This window comes from Herpailurus yagouaroundi, unplaced genomic scaffold, assembly GCF_014898765.1.
Source record: "Herpailurus yagouaroundi ecotype Mexico unplaced genomic scaffold, PumYag 29, whole genome shotgun sequence".
Classification (NCBI taxonomy): Eukaryota; Metazoa; Chordata; class Mammalia; order Carnivora; family Felidae; genus Herpailurus; species Herpailurus yagouaroundi.
The window spans coordinates 111,665,017-111,686,386 of NW_024412377.1; the positions used below are offsets into that span (position 1 = coordinate 111,665,017).

At 40.9% G+C, this 21,370-nt stretch overlaps 1 pseudogene; it reads left to right on the plus strand.

Moving 5' to 3' along the window:
* Positions 1-14,566: 14,566 nt before the first annotated feature.
* Positions 14,567-15,847, plus strand: LOC121041509 (tubulin alpha chain-like; annotated as a pseudogene).
* The last annotated feature ends 5,523 nt before the right edge of the window (positions 15,848-21,370 follow it).

The following is a 21,370-nucleotide window of genomic DNA, read 5'->3' on the forward strand; positions in this document are numbered from 1 at the left end:
AGGAAATGGCTCACCCTATTGCCAACAATGAAGGAAAACAGAAGAAAGAAGTGTCGAAGGGACCAAACTCCTAATATTTACCAATAAGTCAGTGTATGCAATCGAAGAATTGTTAGAGGAGATTGGTAGTAGGAGTAATTGTGTAGGTCAATAGAATGTAGCAGCAGTTTGAAAACTGATTTGAGGGGCACCTGAATGGCTCAACTGGTTAAGTATCCAACTTTGGCTCAGGTCATGATCTTGGAGTTTGTGGGTTTGAGGGGTTCATGAATATGAGTCCCACGTTGGGCTCTGTGCTAAAAGCTCTGAGCCTGGAGCCTGGTTTGGATTCTGTGTCTCCCTCTGTCTCTGCCCCTCCCCTGCTCGTGCTCTGTCTTTCTTGCTCAAAAATAAATAAACCTTAAAATTGCTCTTGGGTAAGGTTTGACAAACTATGGACTGGGGACCAAATCCAGGTTACTGCTGGAACAAAGTCATGGCTATATATTTACATAATGTCTGTGGCTATTTTAGTGTTGTGAAAGTAGAGTTGTGCCATTAAGATGGACTGTAAGACTCTCAGTGCTGAAAAGTATATACTATGTGACCCTTTATTAACTAAAGAGTTTGCCAGCTCTTGTTTTTGTTAGGTTCTGATGACAGATGAATTATGTTGTAGAAGTTAGATATTTTATACTTGATGATATTTAAGTTATTAAATAATTTATGACACTGTTGATATGAAAGAAGTCTCCTTGGAGAGAAAAAACAAAAATTGGATGAAAGAAGGTAGCATAAGCTTCAAAATTAAAAAACCATGTCACTATATAAACTAAAAGCTCTGATGCTCAAAATCATGAAGATAGGGCAAAGAAACAAGATAAAGTGAAAAAACAGATGGAAAATGAATATGACACTGTAGACACAGCCAAGTTTTATAGTCAACAGAAGGGTGTGAATGTCAAGACTGCATTATGACCAGGTTATTGATTTTTGATACAACCTGCCCTTTTTTGTTGGGACTTGTTAGGGTGAGCAATATTTCATTCAACAATGTTTAATGACTTTTTCCAGAATCATGATCCTGTCATACTGACAGAGAACCCAACAGAACGTACAATGGACAAAAGAGATGGTTCTTAATGTTTTGTAAAATGTTGTCCTAGGACAAGGCACCCAGCAAGTATTCAGCTAAAACCGTAGGAATAAAAGCATTCTAGAAATGTATCAGGCAACTAATAAAAATAAATTTTTTCCCCAAATTTTCTAACACTTGTTATCTTTATCACTTTTTACACATTTGTAGTTTGTTGTATTTTTTTCATTTAAAAGAAGTATTTACTTTTTACTGTATGTCTGTATCTTACGGCATTAATGTATATCTGTATCAAATATCCTATACATACTTGTCTTGATATACTTTTATACTCTACATACAAATTCTACCTATATTGTACATATGAAAGCACATTAATAGTGGATATTTAATTTTTTATTTTATATCCGATAAAGGTTGTCTAGTCCCCTTTCTGTCTTCTGGGTTGAAGGTTTTCATTCAATGAGCATCTGACCATTGTGCATACCTAGGGAAATAAGTGAGGTGAAATTTGAAGCAATAAAATTAAAATAGAAAAATCCTTGAGCAACAGCTAGCTTACAGTTCACTGAAGTAAACAAATTACTTAAGCCATTTTCAAAGCCTTGATAAAATGGCATCAGCATGATTTAAATGTGAGATTATTTAATATGAGTAGCAATTAGAATTAGATTTAGCTTGTGCATTTGGAGTTAAGATGGAGAGCTCTTAGGGGGAATCTTTCATTGCACACAAAGAAGAAATAGAAATGAAGTAACTGTATTTTCCTGTACTTTTCCTGAGGTTCATTGCTTTGCAAGATCCTCAGGGAGCAAAAGAATAGATGAGTAATGTGAAAGAAAACTATATAAAGGATTTAATTATTTCAAAATTGCCTATTTTTTTAAAACCAGGAATAACTACAGAAGCTTTTATTAAAAAAAAAAAAAAGGAATTAGCTGCTTAGGAAAACTGGCAACAAGTACAGCAAGTTTTGTAACCTCATTCAAAGGTCCTCAATCTGAAGAGTCCAGTTTACTTTTTTTTTTATTTTTTTTTTTATTTTTTTTATTTATATATGAAATTTATTGTCAAATTGGTTTCCATACAACACCCAGTGCTCATCCAAATTGGCAAAGATGAAGTCAAGCTTTCGCTTTTTGCAGATGACATGATATTATACATGGAAAATCCGGCAGACTCCACCAAAAGTCTGCTAGAACTGATACATGAATTCAGCAAAGTTGCAGGATACAAAATCAATGTACAGAAATCAGTTGCATTCTTATACACTAACAATGAAGTAACAGAAAGACAAATAAGGAAACTCATCCCATTCACAATTGCACCAAGAAGCATAAAATACCTAGGAATAAATCTAACCAGTTTACTTTTTGATTGCCATCTAGCCTGTCCTTGATGTTTGTCTGGCTTCCTAAAGAAGAGCCTCTCTGGTGACCCTGGAGGGACCATGGCCCTGGGCATATTTGATACTCATGTAGGCCATCACACCAAAGTATTCAACAGAAGTTGGCTTTCATTAGCAAAACTTGCTTACTTTACTCCCCCCCCCCCCCCACCCCCACCCCCAGAACAAAATCTCAGCCTCCCAGAATGTTGGGGACACAGATGTTCAGAGACCATTTCTCTCAACATGCTGATAGTACAGATGAGCAGAGAGGTCCAGGGTGGTGAAGGTGCCTTCCAAAGCTCTAGTCTCTCTTCAAAGAGCTGGAACCAGAGGGACACCCTGTGGCATTTTCCATCACACTTTCCTGGTTATTATCTCTTTTGAGGTGATCTTTACCATTGATTTAGAATCATTAAATCACATTCACAAAGCATACCCTTCAGGCAATTGGATGAAACAGCCTATTACAAAACCTCTGAGAAAAGTCATCCACTCTCCTCTCAGATGTTTTTCAAAAACAATTTTTATTAAAAGCAAATCAAATGAAACCAAGGAATAGATAAAATGTTAAAAGTTTTTGTGATTTATTGGGTTTAGTTCTTGGTTTTATTTTCGCTTCCCTTGGATACATTTCGGGAGCTACGCTGGCAGAGCTAAAGCCACTTTTAGAAGGCAGAGTTTCAAAACTGCTATATTACGACATAACTCACATACATTTAAATTGATGTATTCAAAATGTACAGTTCACTGTTTTGAGCATATTTTTCAGAGTTGTACAGATTACCACAATCTGAGAACTTTTCCATGAGAAATCCCATATCCATTAGCTGTCTGTCCCCATTCCTGCTCATTCCTCTTGCCCCAGCTTTAGGCAACGCTAATTAACTTTCTGTCTGTATAGATCACTCTGTCCTTGAAGTGTCATTCAAATGGAATCCTACAATGTATGGTCTCTGATAACTGGCTCTGATTTCTTTGAGTTAGCATGAAACTTTAAAGATGCATCCATGTTAAAACATGTAAATCTATTCTTCCCTCTTTTTTAATGTTGATTTTTTAAAAATTATTTTTATTTTTGAGAGAGAAAGGGACAGAGGATCCAAAACAGGTTCTGTGCTGTCCTGAGGTGAGGTCAGATGCTCAACCGACTGAGCCATCCAGGTGCCCTATGTTCATCCCTTTTCTGGCTAAATAATCTATTTTATGTGTATACCACATTTTTTTCACCGGTTGATGGATATTTGGATGGTTTCTACTTTTTGGCTGATATGAATCCTGCTACTATGAACATTCATGGACAAGTTGTGTGGTGTATGCTTTCATTTCTCTTGCATGTGTTGCCTAGAAGTGGAATTTTTGGATTATATGGGAACTGGATGTTTAACATTTTGAGCAACTGTCAGACTGTTTTCTGAATTTTAGGGGTGCCTGGGTGGCTCAGTCAGCTGACACCTCAGAGCCCGGAGCCTGATTCGGATTCAATGTCTCCCTCTCTCTCTGTCCTTCCCCCGCTTGCACTCGATCTGTCTCTCTCTCTCAAAAATAAACACTACATTTTTTTTAAAGGCAAATATTATAATTCCAACTGTGAAACATCCTGTTCAAAGTGCTGTAATGTTTTGATGATACTCATTTGTGGGGGGAAAAATTAGAAAAATTAGAACTTTTCTAAAGGGGATTCTTTCTTCAAGGGAACTGTATCACTCAGTGTCCAGAGAGGAGACCAAAATCACACCAGTAATTTGAATAGGGAAAATTTAATATGGTGAATTATTAGAAAAACCTGTTTAATTACAAAAGGGGTAGATTACACTCTAAAAAACAGGAATACCAAGTTAGGAAGTAGCTACGATAACTACCACATAATAAATTATCTGTGGCTACTCCATGTAGAGCTGATAGTCAATCCTCAAGGAAGGAATTCATTTGGAGATGGTTCACTCACCCTCATCCCAAGGCTGAGATCCAGATGTCACTGGAGAAGGACAGGCTGTGTGTATCCCGCTGCCTAGTGCAATTCTTTCAAGTGTCAGCGGCCAAGGCTGCTGAACAGTCAGCTGTCTTTTGGGGTGCCAGCGGTCTAGTACCATGAGCAGGAAAGTGCCTACTATGGTTTGGCAAATCTGCTGGAAGGGGGGTACCACTGGATGTTCTACATATTGCTGGCAAGAAAGAGGTCTCCTGGGATGGAAGTGAAACTCATTTGGAAGCCCTCATTGGGAGCTGGTGAAATTTGCCCAAGGGCAGGTGCCCCTGGGTCTCCTACATGCAGCTGGTGACAGAAGACCCAGGAAGAATGGAAGAATGTTCATTCTGCTATACCTTGCTGTTTCTCCCCTTGAATTGTACCAACTAAACAATATGGGAGACAGGACACCTCACCTGTCCAGGGAGAGGTGTTCCCAGGGTGTAGAGTAGGGCAGGGAAGGGTGGATCTGGAGTTGGGAGGTAATAAATCAATGACTGGCAGTGAACTCCTATGGCACCTTAGTCTCCACACACATCCTTTGATAAATATTTGAACTTTTTTAAAAACAATTTTAGTGTTTTTTTTTTTTTTTTTTCAGGGTGCCTGGGTGGTTCGGTCGGTTAAGCGTCCGACTTCGGCTCAAGTCATGATCTCACAGTCCGTGAGTTCGAGCCCCGCATCGGGCTCTGTGCTGACAGCTCAGAGCCTGGAGCCTGTTTCAGATTCTGTGTCTCCCTCTCTATCCCCGCCCCTCCCCTGTTCATGCTCTGTCTCTCTCTGTCTCAAAAATAAGTAAATGTTAAAAAAAAAAAAAACAATTTTAGTGTTTTTTAATGTTTATTTTTGAGAGAAAGCGAGAGAGAGTACAAGTGGGGGAGGGGCAGAGAGAGAGGAAGACACAGAATCTGAAGCAGGCTCCAGGTTCTGAGCTCTCAGCCCAGAGCCCGATGCGGGGCTTAAACCCACGAAGAGTGAGAATGTGACCTGAGCCCAAGTCGGACACTTAACCAACTGAGCCACCCAGGTGCCACTTTAAAAAAATTTTTTTAATGTTTATTGTTTTAGAGAGAGAGTACAAGTGGGAGAGGGAGGGAGGGAGTCACAGAATCCAAACCAGGTTCTTGTCTCTGAGCTGTCAGCACAGATCCTGATGCGGAGCTCAAACTCCGAGACCGTGAGATCATGACCTGAGCTGAAGTCTAATACCCAACCTACTGAGCCACCCAGGCACCCCGACATTGGAACTTTTGTACATCACAAAGCCAGCTCTGTTCTTCAGAGAAGTGCAGAAGTTCTCATCCCTTCCTCTGAATGAGGAGACATAAAATCTCAACAGCCATTTGTATCCTTAGCTGCCTGTATTACTTATTTTCCAAATTCAGTCACAATCCCATTGGGTGTTCTCTTATCTACAGGCTAAGTTAAACAACTTATATATAAAATAGTGAAGGGAAGAAAGGAAGAAAAAAGACAAATGGTTAATATAAACTCCTACAAACAGCATACAAAGAGAAAATACAAACTATACAGTTCTTATTTCAGTAATTAAGAGGCTGTCATTACTATCTGTGGTTGGTCTCTTTTACTGCCTGCCCTTGTTCTCATTGCCTTTAGATCAGGGTTCTCTACCTGGCTAAGTGACCCAAACCTTCATTGTAAGGGTCTGAGTTCTCAATAATAGCAGTTTTGAAAAAGTTGATTCCTACAGTTTAACATTAACTTTGCTGCTGCTTCCAGAGGGTCCCTTGTATGTCAGATATAGTCCTCATTGCTTCCAGTGTTTAGTAGCATCCCCCGTTCTCTTGGTAAACAGAATCATTTCAGCCAATAGAGGTACTTCTTTTTTTCTCTGTTGACTGAGTGGCATAAGGAGTTCAAAGTGGCCTTTTCCCCCCACAGTTTAATGGAACCATTGTTAGGTCCCTTGGTAGAAGTGCTGCCTCCTTGAGAACTTAGACCTCCAAGTCAGCAGTGCTCCGAGTGGCTGGGAAGGGAAGCAAAAATTCTGCAAAAGGATTGTTAAGTATTTAGTGAGAAGAGCTGCTTTTATTTCCACCCTTTAAGTTCCAGTTCCATGTATTCTGGTTATGGGGGAGAGAGCACCATATGAAGTCTCAGTCAAGGCATAAGCTTTAGCCTTTCACAGTGTTTTGTCCCAAACAGAGCTATAACTGAGTGGTCAGTAAGCCATCCAGGGTTTGAATCAGCCCAGTTGCTTCTGGGCAATGGTATATGTGATGGAAATAACATAGGATTAGTTGGGCATAAGTCCACTGTTGTACTTAATTTGCTATGAAATAAGTCGATCAGAAGCAGTGTTGTGTGGAATACGATGATGGTGGATGAGGCATTTTTTGAGTTCATGGGTGGTTTTTACAGCGGTGTTAGGGGCAGAAAGACCAATCCCTCTCCAGAGTATGGGTTTAGTACAGTGAGGATTAATCCCCATCCTCTCCTTAATGGAAATAAGTCCAAGGTAATGAAGCTGTTACCAGGTGGCTGGCTGGTTCCCCTGGTAAATGGTACCACATCAGGGGCTCAGTGTTGATCTCTGCTATTGGCTGATGAGAAAATAGGCAGTGATTGTAGCCAGGTCAGCCTTACTAAGGAGAGATCTGGTTTGTTTTTTCAGAGCCTCCAACCCCGATACTCTGGCCACTAAGCTCAGGGGGCCTTTGAGTAACACTGGAATATCTTGGGAAGGAATGTGATTGGTGTCAGCCAGCATGGTTTTAAAGAACTTCCATAGATGGGGTGCCTGCGTGGCTCAGTCAGTTGAACATCCAATCTCAGCTCAGGTCATGATCTTGGAGTTTGTGAGTTCACATCCCATGTTGGGCTTCATGCTCACAGCTCAGCCTGGAGCCTGCTTCAGATTCTGTGTCTCCCTTCCATGCTCATGTTCTATCTCTCTTTCTCCCTAAAAAATAAACATTAAAAAAAATTTTTAAAAGAACTTCTATAGCGGATGCCCTTGGGTAGGAATTCACATACAAGACAAATTTCTTCCCACTATGCCCTCTTTGAGAAGTCTTCCCCATACCTTTTCCCTTTCAACTCAAGCCAGGTACTTGGCCACCAGACCTAGAGTTTTTTCTTGCTAAAACCTGTTAACAGATCACCATTATGTCCCTGGTCCCCTTCATTGTGAGTGTGTTCTCCTGGTCTTTGGTGGTAAATTGCCGCCTCATGCCTTCTCTTCCTCTGGAATCCTATCCTCCCATTGACATCAGGGGTCTCCTATCAATGAAACTCTTCATGGTCACTCTTGGTCTGCAAGGTGAGCAAGCCTTTTTGAGGATACAGGTGCTCTACCCAATTATGTACTTATCAATGTTTAATGAAGTGAGTATATTCTGGGCCTTGGGGAATATAATTGGGACTGTGCAGGTAACACATGATAAACCTGCTTGAACGTTCTTATCTATCTAAGCTTTGGTATTCCCTGATATTTCAACCTCATTAAATGTAGACCACTTGTGAGACCAAGTTTCAGTCAACCAGCCACATCAGTTGTTACAGCCATTTCTCTCTACATGAGCTAACACATTAAATTCAGAATCTCTAGTAAATACACTCCTATCAATGAATGTAGCCCAATCTAACATTGTTTGGTCCTCCTATTCTAACTCTTAGAATCTACTTCCACGTGTATTTCTTAGATTTATGCCAATAATTTAGCAAAATCTTTGAGTTCTTTTGGAGAGTGAGATCTTTGCTCCCATGTTACATTGTGTGCCTGACACCCTGAAGCCTGATGAGAATTATGCTTTTGGAGAAGAGAGTGGCTACAAGAGGCTGATGTCCCCGGACAAAAGAGGGCAGGCTACTTCCACTGATAGGGAGGACTCAGGGGGACCTGGCCCTTCAGGTTTGTAAGTTTCATTTCAGTATAACTAGCTGTGGTCTTTCTACATTCTAGGACTTCATTCTTTCCAAATCTGTGCTGTCATTTTCACATAAGAGCCTGGGCAAGATTGTGACTTCTGCTGAAGTTGAAAATTCAACAACCTACATTTAAATTTTATGTCTCATTTTTAGCAGGGTTTCCCCCTGTGGCTATGTTCAGCAAGAGAAAGCAAATGTCTCTAGACTTAGTGATGCCAGACAGTTAGTTAAACAATACTTACATTGGCCATTAGGATGTCTCATGATACAGTGGTTGGAATACTTTCTGAGGACGACACGATATATCAAAAATAAAACAGAACTACGTTCAGTTCTGTCACTCACCTGCTTTGTTTGCTTTTTATGTCTTAATGTTTTTATCTGCGGGATCATAAACTTTGACTCCTGACCTTCAAGTAGTGAGAATACTGCATAAACATAAACATTTGTAGATTTTAGGTTTTCTTGTAGTGTACTGGTTTCATAATGCAATAGAAGTAGATAAGGTCAATGAAATAAATAAGGTCACTGTCTGTCTGCTTAGTTGAAAAACAAATTAGGAAGATTAACTATTTCCTTGATAGTGGGTATGAGTTTCCGTCCACATATGCTGGTGTTCTCCCTATAATCCATTATAATTTCTTTTCTCACCCCCCATTCTGCTTGTGTCTGACAATGGCAGTCAGGGCTGGGTCGACCTTTTCTCTCATTTCACACTTGGAGCCCAGATTCTAGGAAATGTGGATAATGTTGAAGATGACTCGGTCCTAAGCACTTGTTGGGGGGAATGACTGTCTACACATGTCGTCCTGGTCCTGAGTCCCTGGGCCTCGCAGAAGCCTGCCCAGTCACTCCCAGTGCCTGTCTGCATGGCATTTTTACTGTGGTGTCCTGTCTTATTACAGTCATCCTCTACTTGGAGGGCTGTGTCGGTACAGTTTCCTACTTTTCTGAAGGGCTGAGAATCCAGAATCCCTGCATGGAGGCTGGCTGCAGCCACTGTCTTTCTGGGGGACCCTTTTCTTAGGACACCCTGGCCCCTAGGCTCTGCTCTCCTTTGTAGAGAAGCCTTTTTATTTTCTTCTGGAGTGGTGGTAGGGTGAGGTGAGAAATTCTTTTCTTTTCCTTTTTAGTTTGTCTCAGACACTTTGTAAAGACCTCAGTTCATTTTCTTAGCCTTAAGTGTTTATTGTCACACACATACTCAGAAATCAATGCTAGGAAATTTCAGAGGCTTTGTCTGCTTTCTGCCTCAGTTTACCACTTCTCTAAGACAATGAACAAAGAACTGACCATATGCTTGTAAAAGGGGAGTATTTAAAAAAAAGTAGATAATATCTCCACTCCTTCCACCCTTTCATAAATATTGATAGAGCCTATTTGAAAATTTTACAAAGTAAATTCTAGAAATTATAAATTATACATTATATAATATGTTACAAATGGCATTGTGGCATAAATATACATTGAAATTACTTCCTTTTAAGCACTTTCTCTTGAACTTTGAACATTTTGAATTGGATTAAGAATACAGAACAAGCACATCTCTTAAAAGTGTCAGACATGCTAGATTTCTTTCTTGGCTCCCATGGAAAGAGTAAACACAATATAAAACACCCATTAAATTTTAGAGGTTAAGAATGTCTTTTATGTAAGTTATGCTAAAAGAATTCTTTAGCTCTATAAACTTGTAGATTACAAATGAGTTACCATTTACAGAAGATGGCTGAGCATTTGTCAGATGAAGTAATTTTCACACAGAGGTAAAAGACTTCTTGAAACAACCAGGATTTCCTTTAAAGTCTAACTTATCGATTGATATATTTGGAAAACAAAAAAACAATTGAAATGTCATGCAGCTAGTTTCAGAATGTGTAAAATTGTTGTAATTTCTTGCAGTTGATCTGGTTTGATTATTGCCTGTGGAGTTGGAGGACAGGTCAGAAATGTCACAAGTGCTAAAACAGGAGAAAGTGAAGTGAGCTTATTGTGAACATGGCCCTTTTCCTTGAAAAGAAGGATGGCAGATTGTTATATTGAGAATTACAGAGTGGGAGGAGCACAGTAGCCCTTTATACCCCTGAAAAAGAGTTTTCCTGGCCCCAAATCCTCCTCATTCCCTGCCCCCAATTCTTCAAAAACAAAAACAAACAAAAACACACCAAAACTCTTGCTGTCTTCTCTTCTGGAATAATTTCTTAGATGTGTATTTATCACATCTTTAAGTATAGATGTGATAAGCAGTACAAATAACTTCATGGCATGAAATTATGGAGGAAATAAATGTTTGTCTTTGTACCCTTTGGGCTGAGGGTAGCCAGAGTTTTATGTGGATGTCTGAGTTCCCCTCTCTCCAGGAGAGAATTAACTGGCTATTGTTGTCTAGACCTGTGCCCCTGAGCTACTGCACTGGACTGGTGCTGAGGGAAGACTGGAAAGTTGAAGGGTTGAGGTTGAACCACAGAGGATGTAGCAGTGCTGCGACCCCTGAGGATGGTGCCTTCTGAAGAGACACTGTGACTTTCAGTGACACATTACATTTTGGAAGAGCAAAGTATCGTATTCACATACTTGGTTTTGCTGTGAAGAAAACTCAAGCCTTCCAAAAATAGAAAGGATGGTCACTGAAGATGAGGTCACATATCAACAAAATGCAACTTTCTGTGTCAGTGAAGTTGTCCCTATTGAGGCCAGAGGAGAGTCAGAGGGAATGGTGGATCGAGAACCAGATGAGTGAAAGGTGAGGATTTTCAGGAAGGGGGTGACCAGCCCTGCCACATGCTCCTGGCACAACTAGGGGCTGACCACTGGAAGGAACAACATGGGGACATTATGCCTATGATGCACACTTTGACTCTGGTCGCAGTGGGCTCCAGAGGGAGCAGGTTGGGAAGACAAGAATACCAAGTGAAGACAACTCTGTGAAGCTTTGTTGACAGGTTATTACACCACGTAAATTGCAAAGGAGAATTTTATGATCAAAGAACAGCTTTCTTTGAGATCCGGGTGTAATCGCTTTTGAGGTCATAGAGAGTCAAGGTCATCTCTGATTAAATCGTTCAGGAAAGTTCCTCCCTAGAAAGTTGACTTTCCTCAAAGAAAGTTTTTCTTACTGGAATGTCCTTTCTAACAAAATGCATCATGGACTCCAATGCAAAGCTAATGAAATTTCTTTCCCATACAAACTCGAGATTTGCATTTATTGATTAAAAAAACAAGAGCTTGTTGGCTTGATTTGGTGCCGGGCAGGATCCCACAGAGAGCACTTCTGCCTTATCACTTCTCCTTCCTTGATTTTCTACCATTAGTTTCCTCAGAGTTTCATGGAGTGTCTGCTAACAGCTCTGGCTTCTCCCCCTGCCATGTGGTGACCCTCCTCTTGGAACACATTGGCTCACTGGGTAGGGGGTGGAGGTCAGGAGGGATGAAATCATCGTTGCACTTCACTGTCCCCTTTTCCTGAGAGGACTTCCACAGCAAGGGAGTCTGTATTTTTAGAATTAGCATGTTCTGTTTCAGTGTTGTGAACATTCATTTTAAACTTACTATATTTAGTAAAGGTTTAATTATCCACGTAGGGAAACTAGTTTCAAGCTGTCACTTTTCATTCCTTGCTCATCAAAACAGCCCCCTGCAGCTGAGAATGGCACTTTCCCCTACACCTGGTGAGGGCAGTAGACAGGAACAATTGCGCTACTGGAGCTGAGTGTGAGCACAGCAGCAGGGGAAGCTCCTCTCAGTGTCTCCCACCCCGTCTGGCCCCTCCTCTGTCACTGGGACCTTCCTGCTGCAGCACATTCTCTCTGAGCTGGGGCTGTGGGCGCTGGGTGTCTGCTCCAGTGCCAGGGAAATGTCTTCCCTTCCCACACAGGAATAATGATTAGATTTTCCAAAATAACACTCAGGTAACAGGATCTCTTTGTGCTGTTTACAAGTACGTAAGATGTTGGAAAATGGCACTGAATGATGAGATTTCTTGGATTTTCTGAGATACCATTCATTCCTTTGTTTCCTTGCTCAGTTCTAGCAGGTGGATATAGACATGGATGAGTTGATGCATGGAGGCCACTGAAGGGAGAATGAGCAAGGGCCAATGGGCACTGAAGATGGTTTGAGACATAAATAGAATATGGTAGACATGCACTTACTCATTCAGCAAATATTTATTTATTGGTTGTGGGATAGTTATGGAGCTTGGCACTACCTTAGTGGGGGACATACAGATGAATATGTTTTTCTAAACATATTCTAGTAAATGGATAATTACAGAGTGAGAGCTCAGAAGAAATGTCTTTGGAGTGTGCAATCTTGTTATAATGCAGATTCCTATTTTGAGCTGGAGTTAGGGCCTAAGATTGTGCATCTCTAACAAGCTCCCATCTGAGGTTGATGTTGCTGGTCCACGGACCACCTTTTGAGTACCAAAGTTTCTAAGGGGTGGTATAAGACAAAACACTGGTGCTGGGGGGAAATGAGTTTACAGGGAGGGACTAGCATATACATAGTCCGAACATGGGTTCTTTTATCCTCAGCTGAGGCACTGATAAAGTAATTGTTCCCTCCCTTCCATGATCAGTTCTCAGGATACGTGTCTACCTGCCAGCACATTTTCCCCCTAAAGTTAATCTTTGTGTTCACTTTAATCTATACCTTTTATAAATACTGGGGCTTTGATTTAACAGGACATACTAAAGATATTTTTCTATACTTCTTAGAATTTTCCAGAAAGAAAAATGGAGGGCAGAAATAAGAATGTCACCTTTGATAAAACTAAAGACTAACCTGCAGAAGATAATACATGTGGAGAGCTGCCAATGCAGTAAAGATCAAGTACAGGTCCAGGAAGGCTCCCGGAAGGGGTGTTTGTAGGTGTAGATTTCAGACACAGTTGGAAGGAAAACATTTTCTTACACAGATGGCGTTCTGAGGGGGCAAAACCAATTTCTTCTTCTTTGGAATCCTAGGAATGGCATCTACTTGTGGTGGTAGGGAACCTAGATCCCTAGACCTTACTTCATCACACAGAGAAATGGGAAAGGCAGAGTTGAATTAAAAAAAAAAAAAAACTGTAGAAATGCCATTTTTGTCTGTCTCCTGGCGAGGTGGGTGGAAGAGAAGCCAAGTTATGCCTTGTGCTGTAGCTGCCTGTGTTTGTTGGCTGGAGAGAGGGAAAAGCTAAAGTTATATTGCATATACAACCTTGTCATGATGCGTTTCTCCCTGAACCAGGGAGAATTTCTGCTAGCCTGGAAGTACTGCCCTGCCCCTTCCCAACATGAACTAGTTCCAAAGTCCCAGAATAGTGTATGTAATTGACAGATGAGTGCACAAAGGCAACCAGAACAGGTTCCATGTAAAGATGGTATAAGACAAAAGGCATGGGGGAGGGACAGATGTATGTATGGCAGAGAGGGTTCTTCACAATAATAAGTGGCCACCAAGATGTTGACAATGATAAGTAAATGGCTATGAATTAAGGCAAGTTAACAAAACAGGTGTAAGCAGAGCAAGTGAGAGCTTGAGGAAAATAATAGGGACATCACAGATGGAGATGAAACAAGAACTTCTAGAGCTCAGGAAGGAAGCAGAAGAGAAAAATAGAGCCGCCATTGAAATGCAAGCACCTGGGAATAAACGCAAAGAAGAACAGGCACTGCTGACATCCGTGATGAAGAGGGAAACAGGATTAAGAAAAGCAAGCAAAAATAGACTAGAAATGAACAAACATAGAACAGATGAAAGAGAATCCGAAAGATCTGGAAGGCAAAAGAATTGCAGCGTATGCATTATTGGTATCCTTTAAGAAGAAGCCTGGAGATGATACTCAGTAAAATGCTTTGGAAAATTAAATAAGACTTGAATCTCCAAATGAAAAGGCTGCACTGTGGCCCAGAGAAAACTGATACAGAATGATTAGCATTGACACGTATCCAAGAACATTTACTGGCCCTTGAAGACAAAGTCTTTCATTTAGGCAAAAAAAACCCAAAAAACAGAAAACAAAAAACACCAAACAAACCAAAAACCAAAGAAACAAACAAACAAAAAAAACTATTAAAAGGAGGAAAAATCAAGGTGGCATTATAGCAAAACAGATTACACAGTGGAATATCAAGAGAAGGGAATAAGAACAAAAATATGAGTGCCCGAGTGTGCGACTTACCTTGACTCTTAGTTTGTTGGCAACAGTAACCAGGACCCAGTGTGTGCTTCTGTAGCTGGTGCCTGCTAAGCTGTAGCCACCATGTATGAGGGCATCTTCATTCCTGTTGGCCAGCCTGGTTGTCAGATTGGCAGTGCCTGCTGGGAGCCATATTACTTGGAACATGGCATCCAGCCTGATGGTCAGATGCCAAGTGAGAAGACCACTGGGGGAGGGGATGGCTCTTGCATCTTCTTCAGTGAGATGGGTGCTGGCAAACGTGTGTCCAGGGCAGTGTTTGTAAATCCAGAACCCACCATCATTGATGAATTTTGCACTGGCACCTACCATCAGCTCTTTCACCCTGAGCAGGTCCTCACAGGCTGCTAATAACAACTCCCTAGGGCACTACACTGCTGGCAAGGAGATCATTGACCTTGTCTTGGGCCGATTTTGGAAACTGGCTGACGAGTGCACATGTCTTCAGAGTTTCTTGGTTTCCACAGCTTTGAAGGGGGAGCTGGTTCTGGGTCCACCTCCCTCTCTCTGTTGATATGCGAAGAAGTCCAAGCTGGAGTTTTCCATTTACCCAGCCCCCCAGATGTCCACAGATGTAGTTGTGCTCTACAACTCCATCTTCACTACCCATCCCACCATGGAGCAGTCTGATTTTGCCTTCATGGCAATGAGTCCATCTGTGGTGTCTGTTCTAGAAACCTTGCTATTGAATTCCTAAATCACTGCTTCTCCCTGATTTGATGAAGCCCTGAATGTTGATCTGACAAAATTTCAGACCAACCTGGTGCCCTAACCCTGCATCCACTTTGCTCTGGCTGCATATGCCCTGTAATCTCTGCTGATAAAGCCTACCATGAAAAGCTTTCTATAGAACAGGTCACCAATGCATGCTTTGAGCCAGCCAACCAGGGGGTGAAATGTAACCTCCACCATGGTAAATACATGGCTTGCTGCCTGTCATGCTGTGGCATCATGTTCCTAAAGGTGTCATTGCTGCCATGCCCCCATCAAGACCTGTGCAGCATCAAGTCTGTGGACTGCTGCTCCACTGGCTTCAAAGTTGGTGCTAATTACCTGCCTCCCCACTGTGGTACCTGGTGGAGATGTGGCCCAAGCACAGTGAGCTGTGTGTATGCTGAGCAACACCACAGCCATTCCTGAGGCCTGGGCTCGCCTGGACCACAAGTATGACCTGGTGAATGCCAAGTGTCCCTTGGTTCACTAGTAGGTGAACAAAGGGGAGGAATGGAGGAGTTTTCTGAGGCCTGTGCGGACATGGTTGCTTTTGAGTAGGGTTATGAGGAGGTTGGTGTGGATTCTTCAGTAGGAGAGGATAAACAAGGAGAGGAATACTAATTACCATCCCTTTCAGCCTTCCTGCATGTCCCACTCATGACTTGAGCCTCAACGTTAGCTGACAAATATTAAAGCTTTCTGATTAGATTGTCTTCACTTTCAACTATGATCATGTCTTACTCTGCCATGTGTACCTGTAAGATTTTCCCATCATGTCCCAAAGCAAAGGCTTAGAAAACAACAAAATGAGTCCCCAAATTTGACCAAACATATAACCTTAACAATAAATGTAAATTGTCCCACTCACCTGTTAAGAGACTCGTATTTACAAAGAATGTGGAGTTCAGTTCTATGCAATATAGGAGACGTGTGTAGAACAGTGAAGCCCAGAAAGGCTGAAGGTGTAGAGAGTTGGGCAGAGATTGCTTTAGCCTGAGTCATGTCCCAACCTGCCCCACCCCCCAGTTTATATGTTGAAGTCCTAACCCCTCTATGAGATTATATATTGGAGAGAGGTTTTATTTTTATTTTTTTTTCAACATTTATTTATTTTTGGGACAGAGAGAGAGCATGAATGGGGGAGGGGCAGAGAGAGAGGGAGACACAGAATCGGAAACAGGCTCCAGGCTCTGAGCCATCAGCCCAGAGCCTGACGCGGGGCTCGAACTCACGGACCGCGAGATCATGACCTGGCTGAAGTCGGACGCTTAACCGACTGTGCCACCCAGGCACCCCATCATAGAGGTTTTAAAGAGTGGTTTAGGTTATATGAGGTTGAAAGGGTGGGGCCCTGGCAAAAAGAGAGACACTAGAATGTAGTCTTTGCCATGGGAAGATGCAGAAGGTGGCAGTCTCCAAGCCAGGAAGGTTTTACCAGAATGTGACTATGCTGGCACCCCCATTTTGGACTTTCTACCTTCCAAAACTGTGAGAAAGTAAACTTTTGTTTTTAGAGTCACCCAGTCTATGGTATTTTTTTAGGGCGGCCCAAGCCAACAAAACAGACAACAAAGAAAATGCCAAGACAGCGAGGGAGAGGGAGCGAGAAAGCAACAATCATAACTATATGGTTGTGTTCTTTTTTAAAAAAATTTTTTTTCAACGTTTATTTATTTTTGGGACAGAGAGAGACAGAGCATGAACGGGGGAGGGGCAGAGAGAGAGGGAGACACAGAATCGGAAGCAGGCTCCAGGCTCTGAGCCATCAGCTCAGAGCCCGAAGCGGGGCTCGAACTCCCGGACCGCGAGATCGCGACCTGGCTGAAGTCGGACGCTTAACCGACTGCGCCACCCAGGCGCCCCTATATGGTTGTGTTCTAAATAAAAAGCATCAAATTAGATACACAGGACATTTGATCATAGTAAAAGATGTAACTCATGATATAACTTAATGTGTTAAAAAATTTGTCATGAAAACCAGTGCCAAAGTTACAGAAAATATAGGAATAGATACAAATGTTCAAATAACAGAAAACTTAAATCTTCCCTATTAACTACGGCCAATAGTTATAAAGCTAAAAGAAAGAAAGAATATGGACTCTGAATGACCTGAGTAGGATAGCTCTAATGGATACACATTAAACTATATACTCAGAAAACATTATAGTGTCCTTTGATTGAGCAGTCAGAAAAATTAACTCTGCATTAACAAAAATTAAAACACCATATTGGAGACTGAGATCTTGGTAAAGCAATGCCAAATTGCAGAGGAAAATTCATAGCATTAAATACTTAAAATTAAGAAATTAGTGAATTTTAAATACCCAAAACCAGAATTTATGAAATAATGTGAATTAGAGAAAACAGAGTAAGACACTAATAAAGATAAAAGCAAAAGCAAATGAATTGTAGAAATTTTTAAAATGGTGAAACTAAGTCTATTAGTTGGGTCTGGAAAAAACATTAAAATTGTTGGCTACACTTGATTTTATTTGAAAAATTTAAAAATTTTAATTACAGTATAGGTACCATACAGTGTTATATTAGTTTCAAGTGTACAGTATAGAGATTCAGTAATTCCATGACTGTGCTCATCAAGATGAGTATACTTCTGTGATGCCTGGATGACTCTTGATTTTGATTCAGGTCATGATCTCATGGTTTGTCAGATTCAGCCCTGCATCTGGCTCCATGCTTCTAGCATGAAGGCTGCCTGAGTGTCTCTTTCTCTCCCTTCCCCACACCCCCGCCCCCGCGCGTGCTCCTATGTGACTTCTCTCTCTCTCAATAAGTTACTTAAAAAAATGAGTGTACTTTTAATCTGCATCTGTGTCACCAGTCCCCCTCCATCCACTTGACCTCTGGTAACTGTTCTCTCTATGAGTCTGTTTTTTTTTCTGATCTGTTCTTCTTCCCCTTTGGTTTCTTAAATTGCATATGTGAGTGAAACCATAAGGTCCATGATCATGTTGTTGCAAATAGCAAGATTTCATTCTTTTTAATGGCTAAATAATACTCTATTATACATATATATGACATCTTCTTTATCCATTTATCAATTGATGGACATTTGGATTGCTTCCATAAGTTGACTATTGTAAATACAGTAAACGGGTGCATATATCCTTTGGAATTAGTGTTCTTGTAGTAAAATATTTTTAACGAGAATTTGCCATTTTAGAGCACACAGTTTAGTGGCATTGATTATATTCACAATGTTGTACAACCATTGTCATTACTTATGTTCAAATGTTTTGAATCCCCCTAAACAGAAACTCTGTGCCTGTTAAGCAATAGTTCCACATTCTCCATCCCCCCACATTATGGTAAATTCCAATGTCTTTTTGTCTCAATTGTAATGTCTGGCTCATTTCATTTAGCACAATGCCCTTAAGGTTCATCCATTTAGCATATGTCATTCCTCCTTTTCTATGTCTGAATTATTTTCAGGTGGATTGCTTCCCCCTTTTGGCTACTGTGAATAATGTTGCAGCACTCATTTATTTTTGCAAGGGAAAAAAGCAGGAATGGATGAAATAAGTAAACAAGAATAGAGAAATAATGTCAAAAAGTTAAAGGAGATTATAGGAGACTTATTTGGTCAATCATGTTCAAATACATTTTTAAAAACTTGGATAAAACATTTAATGTATAGAAAAGATAACATTCCAAGGCTGACCCCAGAAAATCTGAAAACCTAAAGAGATGAATTACACTAGAAAAAAAGAGAAAAGTTGTGTGGAGGCCGCCTCTCTCCCCAACTATGAGGTGCAAATGTTTTCCCAGATCAACTCTTCAAACCTTAATTGATTACTCAATTGATTTCACACTTTTCTAGATAAAGCCAAGCCACTGGTTTCTGGTTACAGAGTAAAGGATATATAAGAACAAAAATCTGCTCTGGAACAGCAATGAAAAGAAAGAAAACCAAAAACCAATGTCCCTTGTGAATATCAGTGCAAAGGTGTTGAGTGAAATATTAACAGGATCCAGAATGACAATAAAAAAAGAGTAAAATATGACTAAGTGAGGTTTATTTGAGCAAAGGCAGGTTAGCTTAGTGTTAGGAAACCTACTAATGTAATTCACTGTAGTAGTGTATTAAAACAGGAAGCCATGTGCTCCCACCCATGGTTGCTGAAAATTTTATGAGAGTCCATTATCGATTATGGAAAAACACCTCATAAAGTATAACTAAATTCATGCTGCCTTAATATAACATTTATCTTATTGCAAAAGTCAGCTCATGCTTAATGTACGAACAATAGAAGTATTCACATTAAATCAGGGAAAGGATGTCACAGTCCTCACATTGTTGAATGCCAGTCTTGAGGTACTAGCCAACATTTTAGAGAAGAGAAATATGTATAAGTTGGAGAGGAGGAGGTAAAATAATCATATTTGGAAATAATACGATTGTGCCTAGGAAACAAAAATAACTGAAGGATCACTGCCAGCAATAATAAGAGAATTGAGTACTGTAGCTTGATTTAAAAAAAAAATCAGTAGTCCTTACCCATACAAACAAAAACAATTGGTATCAGGATATAATGCAGGATAGGACCACATGTCTAGACAAGCTGTGAAGTTTATATGGATAAATAAAAGGGGAAGAATACACAGGGAAATTATTGAATCCAAACAATAATGAGAGGACACAAATGCTCTGAGGAACATAGAGTACCACGCTAAAATGATGACAGCACCCTGGTACTGGGCATACATAGTAACGTCAATGGAATAGAAGAGAAGGTTCTTTGCTTTTTGTGGATCACCAAAAAAAATTTTTGAAAATTACTCCTCCATGTGTCTTCTATAAATGTTCATAAAAATACACATACCTATGTACTTGTATGTGCATAGAACAGCTTTGGAAGTATATTCAAGAAACTGTAACAGTTGTTGAGTGGCTGGGAGATAGAGGTGGGAAGGGTGTTACATTTCATCATATTTTCTAGTGTAACTTTTGAATTCTCTACCATTTGTGGTGGTATCTCTTCACAGATGTTATATTTCCCCCCGAACCTACATAGAATATGAATAAGGTAAAAAATATTGAGGATGGGTAGATAATGATGTGCTTGCATCCCTCCAACAAGGCCTTTGAACTATTTAAAATTTTTTTTTTCCACGTTTATTTTATTTTTGGGACAGAGAGAGACAGAGCATGAACGGGGGAGGGGCAGAGAGAGAGGGAGACACAGAATCGGAAACAGGCTCCAGGCTCTGAGCCATCAGCCCAGAGCCCGACGCGGGGCTCGAACTCACGGACCGCGAGATCGTGACCTGGCTGAAGTCAGACGCTTAACCGACTGCGCCACCCAGGCGCCCCTAGGCCTTTGAACTATTTAACTGCCTGTGTCTGGAAGCCTCCCAGCCCCAAACACAGATTCATACTGGAGTGGACACACTGACATGAGATTTTCATCATTTTCCAAGTTCGTCCCGCTCGGGCCCTTTATCTCTTCCGTCATTCTCCAGTGGGAGGCCAGAGGGTACCTTGTTTGTGGGGATTTACCATTATCGCCGTGAACTCCATTCAACTGAATCTGGTACTGCTGTCCTGATAAAACCCAAGTAGTGGCCCTATAAACCTGCAATGAGTGTAACAGAAGCATGTTTGCAAACACAGCTTTAAGCAAAGTCCCCTATGTTCCTCTTGATAGATTCCTTCCCAGTCTCTTCCTGTATAGAAACTATGGAGCTGCCCACATCTTTCTGTTGGCCAGTCTCCAGGAAAAAAGTTGTCTTTCGAGAAAACACTACGATTTATTGGTCAGCAGGAAGAATGCTACAAGTGTGTTGAACTTTGATTTTAGATGGTAACTGAAAAATGGGTGTGTGCATCTTGCCCTACATTCCCATCGGCCAAGCCTTTGATAAGTAGTAGGGGAAGTGGCTAAGCAGAATAAATTCTGGTCTTGAGGTCCCTTTCTCACCCTGTCCCTTTTGAGAAAAGGCTATGAGACATAGCTAAGGGTAGCAGCTGACCCTGGAAAGCCAGGGTCACCATCAAACATTTGCTAAGAATCTGTCACAAGCACAGGTCTAGGTCAGTACGCACACACTTGTACTGGGAAGGAAGGTCTCCAAAATGAGGACTCTGCCTGGAAAATGCCCTGCCACCAGTTGCTTAAAACGAAACTATAAGGT